Source organism: Chionomys nivalis, chromosome 1 (genome assembly GCF_950005125.1).
Source record: "Chionomys nivalis chromosome 1, mChiNiv1.1, whole genome shotgun sequence".
NCBI lineage: Eukaryota > Metazoa > Chordata > Mammalia > Rodentia > Cricetidae > Chionomys > Chionomys nivalis.
In genome coordinates, this window is record NC_080086.1 from 114,071,106 (window position 1) to 114,077,642 (window position 6,537).

The window sequence follows — 6,537 nt, forward strand, 5'->3', positions numbered from 1 at the left end:
AATGCCAAAGGAATAGATGGGAGCCAGAGACCTTTGCAAAACCAACTCCAAGCCAGGGACTTCTGCAGGAAGGAATTCAGACCAGGATTTAGAGAAATGGGTGTAAGATGGTAACCTAGGCCAAAGAAGGCCTAAAACAACAAACTTCAAGGGAGCAGAGAAAAGCCCAGGATTGTTGAGCCATCTCCTGGAATGCAAAGTGACTAAAGGGTTAACTAGAACTGTGGCACTGACTGCCCACGAGGAACAACCACATGATCTTTGGATTCACTGGCACCTAGAAGCTTAGTCAACAGAATCACAGGAAGACCCAACCAACATATTAGAGGAAAAGATGAGTAGAAAGTTAAGAAATTTTGCCATTCTGTAGGCTGTCGTTTTATCTTGTTGACCATATACTTTGCTTTACAGAAGCTTTTCAGTTACAGGAGGTCCCATTTATTAATTGTTTCTCTCAGTGTCTTTATTACTGGGATTATATTTAGAAAGTAGTCTCCAGTGTCAATGCATTCAAATGTACTTCCCACTTTCTCTTCTGAAAGGTTCAGTGTGGCTAGGTTTATGTTGAGGTCTTTGACCCATTTGGACCTGAGCTTTGTGCACAGTGATAGATATGGGTCTCTTCATTCTTCTACATGTTGATATTCAGTCATGCCAGCACAATTTGTTAAATTTGCTTTCGTTTTTCCATTTGACATTTTTTGCTTCTTTGTCAAAAATCAGGTGTTCAAAAGTGTGAGGATTAATATCCAGGTCCTTGATTCAGTTCCATTAGTCCTCCTGTTGGTTTTTATGGCAATACCTAGTCTGATCTCCAAAATATACAAAGAATTTAAGAAATTGGTCTTCAAAAGAACAAATAATCAAATAAAAATAGGAGTATAGAACTAAACAAGAACTTAAACAGAGTTATCTAAAATGGTTGTTTTAGGTATTCTAATATCTAACAAAATAGACTTCAGACTAAAATCAATCAAAAGAGACAACGAAGGACATTTCATATTAGTCACAGGAAAAATTCATCAAGAGGAAATCTCAATAATGAACATCTAGGCCCCAAATACAAGGGCACTCTCATATGTAAAGAAACACTTCTAAAGCTTAAATCATACATTAAACACCACACACTAATAGTAGGATACTTCAACACTCCACTCTCACCACCAGACAGGTAGGTCTGACAAAAAATTAGCAGAGAAATAAGGGAACTAACAGATGTTATGACTCAAATGGACTTATCAGACTTAAGGTCCAAATGAGGAGCAGAAGGAGGGAGAACATGAGCAAGGAAATCAGAACCACGAGGCGTGCACCCACCCACTGTGACAGTGGAACTGATTTATTGGGAGCTCTCCAAGGCCAGCTGGACTGGGACTGAATAAGCATGGGTTGAAACTGGACTCTCTGAACAAGGCGGACAATGAAGGCTGATGAGAAGCCAAGGACAATGGCACTAGGTTTCGATCCTATTACATGAACTGCCTTTGTGGGAGCATAGCCTGTTTGGATGCTCACCTTCCTGGACCTAGATAGAAGTGGGAGGACCTTGGTCTTCCTGTAGAGCAGGGAATTTGGACTGCTCTTCAGTATCGAGAGGGAGGGGGAGTGGACTAGGGGGAGGAGAAGTGGAGTGAGAATAGGGGGAGGGGAGTGGGGGGAGGGGGCAATATGTGGGAGGAGGGGGAGGGAAATGGGAAACGGGGAGCAGTTGGAAATTTTAAGTAAAAAAGAATTAAAAAAAAAGAATATTCCATTCAAACAGGAAAGCATATATCTTCTTTTCAGCACCTCATGGAACCTTCTCAAAAATTGACCATATACTCAGTAACAAAACAAACCTCAACAAATACAAAAAAATAATAACTCCATGTATTTCATAAGATCACCGTCGCTTAAAGCTAGAATTCAACAGCAACACTAATTCCAGAAATCCCACAAACAGATGGAAATTAAACATTGCTCACCTGAATCATCAATGGGTCAAGGAAAAAATAAAGGGAGAAATTACAGACTTCCTAAAATTCAATGAAAATTACCACACAACATACCCAAATTTATGGGAGATGATGAAAACAGTATTTAAGAGGAAAATTCAAACACTAAATACCTAGATAAAGAAGATGCAAAAAAATCCCACACTAGTGAATTAACAGAACATTTAAAAACTTTAGAACAAAAGGAAACAAACTCACCTATAAGAATTAGATGGTGAACATAATCAAATTGAGAGCTGAAATTAACAAAATAGAAGAAAAGAAAACAATACAAAGAATCAATGAAACAAAGCTTTGGTTCTTTGAGAAAATCAACGAAATAGACAAACCTTTATCCAAACTAACCAAAGGGCAGAGAGAGAATATCCAAATTAACAAATTAAAAATGAAAAGGGGCACATAACACCAGACATGGAGGAAATACAGAGAATCATCAGGTTATATTTTAAAAAACCTGTACTCTACAAAATTGACAGCTTTCTGGATAAATATCACTTACCAAAATTAAATCAAGACCAGATAAGCAAATTAAACTGGGCTATAACTGCTGAAGAAATAGAAAGAGTCATTAAAAGTATCCCATGCAAAAAATCTCTAGGTCCAGATGGTTTCAGCCTAGAATTCTACAAGATTTTCAAAGAACTAATTCCAATACTCCTCAAATTATTACACATAATAGAAACAGAAGGAACATTGCCAAACTCTTTCTATGAGGCTACAATTACCCTGATACCCAAGCTACATGAAGACATTACTAAGAAAGAGAATTATAGACCAATCCAATTCATGAACATTGATGCAAAAACACTCAATAAAATACTGGCAAATCAAATCCAAGAACACATCAGAACCATCATCCACCATGATCAAGTCGTCTTCATCCCAGAGATGCAGGGATGTTTCAATATACAAAAATCTGTCAACATTATCTACCATATAAACAAACTAAAAAATAAAAATAAAAACCACATGATGCTGTGGTTATAAAATAAAACACATTAGATGCTGAAAAAGCTTTGGACAAAATACAACATCTCTTCATGATGAAGGTCTTGGAGAGAACAGGGATACAAGGAATATACCTAAGCATAATAAAGGCAATATATAGCAAGTCAACAGTCAACATCAAACTAAATGGAGTGAAACTCCCAGTGATCCACTAAAATCAGGAACAAGACAAGGTTATCCACTCTCTTCATATCAATTCAGTATCATTCTTGAGGTCCTAACTAGACCATTAAGACATGAAAGTAGGTCAAAGGGATACAAATTGAAAAATAAGAAGTCAAACTCTCACTATTTGCTGATGATATGATAGTTTACATAAGTGATCCGAAAAATTCTACCAAGCAACTTTTACAACTCATAAGCACTTTCAGCAATGTAGCATAATATAAGATTAATTCAATAAAATCAGTAACCCTCCTGTACACAGATAATAAAAGGACTGGGAAAGAAATCAGAGAATCAAAACCCTTCACAGTAGCCACAAATAGCATAAAATATCTTGGAGTAACTCTACCCAAACAAGTGGAAGACTTGTATGACAAGAACTTTAAATATTTGAAAAAATTGAAGAAGATACCAGAAAGTGAAAAGATCTCTCATGCTTTTGGGTAGGTAGAATTAACATAGTAAAAATGGCTATCTTACCAAAAGCAATCTACAGATTCAGTGTAATGCCCTTCAAAATCCCAGCAAAATTCTTCATGGACCTTGAAAAAATGGTACTCAACTACATATGGAAAAGCAAAATTCCAGGGTAGTCAAAACAATACAATACAATAAAAGATTTTCTAGAGGCATCACAATCCCTGACTTCAAACTCTACTACAAAACAACAGTACTGAAAATAGCCTAGTATTGGCATAAAAACAGACAAGTGGACCAATGGAAATGAGTCAAAGACCAGATATTAATCTACACCTCTGAAAACCTGATTTTTGACAAAGAAGGCAAAAATAAAAAATATCAAATGAAAAAAAGAAAGCATATTTAACAAATGGTGGTGGCACAACTGGATATCAACATGTAGAAGAATGAAAATAGACCCATATCAATCACCATGCACAAAACTCAAGTCCAAGTGGATCAAAGACCTTAACATAAAGCCAGCCACCCTGAACATTACAGAAGAGGAAGTGGTAAGTACACTTGAATGCATTGGCACCGGAGACCACTTCCTAAATATAATCCAGCAGCACAAGCACTGAAAGAAACAATTAATAAATGGGACCTCTTGAAACTGAAAAGCTTCTCTAAAGCAAAGGACATGGTCAATGAGACAAAATGACAACCTACAAAATGGGAAAATATCTTCACTAACCCCACATCAAACAGAGGTCTGATCTCCAAAATATACAAAGAACTCAAGAAATTGGTCTTCAAAAGAACAAATTATCCAATAAAAAACATAGAGTACAGACCTAAAGAGAAAACTCTCAATAGAGGAATATAAAATGGCTGAATGACACTTAAGGAAATGTTCAACATTCTTAGTCATCAGAGAAATGCAAATCAAAACAGCTCTGAGATTCCATCTCACACCTGTAAGAATGGCCAAGATAAAAAATATTGATGACAGATTATGCTGGAGAGGATGTGGGGTAAAGGGAACACTCCTGCATTTCTGTTGGGACTGTAAGCTCGTACTGCCCCTTTGGATGTCAGTGTGGTGATTTTTCAGAAAATTAGGAAACAACCTTCCTCCAGAGCCAGTAATATTACTTTTGTGTATATATCCACAGGATGCTCATTTGTACCACAAGGATATGTGCTCAACTAATGTTCATAACAACATTGTCATAGCCAAAATGTGGAAACAACCTAAATGCCCTTTGACTGAAGAATGGATAAGGAAAATGTAGTACATTTACACAATGGAGAACTACACAGCAAAAAATAAATAAAAAAATCTTGAAGTTTGCAGGCAAATGGATGGAGCTAGAAAACATCATTTTGAGTGAGGGAACCCAGACCCAGGAAGACAATTATCACATGTTCTCACTCATCAGTGTTTTTTTTAACATAAAGCAAAGAAAACCAGTCTACAAACCAAAATCCCAAAGAATTTAGACAACAATGAGGACACTAAGAGAGACATACATGGATCTAATCTACATGGGAAGTAGAAAAAGATAAGATCTCCTAAGTAAATTGGGAGCATGGGGATGTTGGGAGAGGGCTGAAGATGAGGGGAGAGGCAAGGAGGGGAGCAGAGAAAAATGTAGAGCTCAATAAAAATCAATAAAAATTAATCTTTGAATTTTGTTAGTTAGGTTTTCTACATATACCGAGATATATTTGAGTTAGATAAATAATCTTCAACATTTAAAGACCTACAGACTCTGATATTCAAAATATTTTAAGAACATACACTTTTCTCTGCAGTGAGACATTTCTGTTTCAGGGAACACCAATTACTTCAGAGAGGTTGATAGCCACTGGAGAAACTCATTATTGAATTTGCCTTCAATGTGACAAAGGTATCCATTTGGGTAAGAAACTGCTCTTTGTCTGGTCTGTTAGACAGTATGCTGTATAAACTGGGAATTCAGGACCCACAGAAATTTCTCTAAAGGTAAGACAGTCCTTCAGGGTTCCTGCTTCATGAAAGGGTCTGACAGACATTCTGCAAGACACAGAGGAAAATGACTCACAAACTGCCAATATAGATGAAACAGTCTTTCAAAATTTCTGCTTCATGTAAAAGTCTGCTAGATACTATGTGCCTATAGGCTGAAGAAGGATGCCCCAGTTTTACAGAAGAACTTTGGGTGACTGTCCAGGTAGCAAGATGTTTCACCAAAGCTACAGAGAAACCCTGTCTCGAAAAACCAAAAAAAAAAAAAAAAAGATGTTTCTTTTAATTCTAGAGTTTTGGAAGTTGCTTACAATGTACTTCTCTATTTCTTATGTAATAGTATAGCCTTCTGGAGTCTTTGATGGAGTTGAAGATAGATAGTTATAATTTTTCTTAATTAAACTTTAGACTCAAACAATTTTGTAACTGTAATACTTGCTTGATACCTCTTTTGTTATATTTAATTTCACTATGTTAAAGTTAAAACCTTCATTTTTATTAGATAGAAAAGGGAAGATAATGTGGAATTCCCCTCTGTATGCTGTAAATATGTTTTATTAAACTTGGTTATTAAAGGATCTACTTTGACCTATGTCAGGGCAGTATATAGCAAGGAGGGAAATCTATGTAGAAATAAAGGAAAGAGGTGAAGTCTAGCAGATGCCATGTAGCCACCCAGGAAGCAAGAAGTAACAAACCACAAGCCTTGTGATAAAATATAAAATAATTAATGGGTTTATTTAAGATACAAGTGTTAGTTATAACAAGCCTTAGCTAATAGGCCAACGAGAATATAACTACACTGTAGATTCGTTTTCCCGCAACACTGAATCCTGTATCTTTTAAGGAGCCCACAGGATATGGGAAGAAATGGTACATTAACTTTCCTCTCCTTTTTGGGGGGTTGATTTTGGTAGAGGGAAGGGATGGTTGGATACTAGTGATCAGCAGATCATGGTA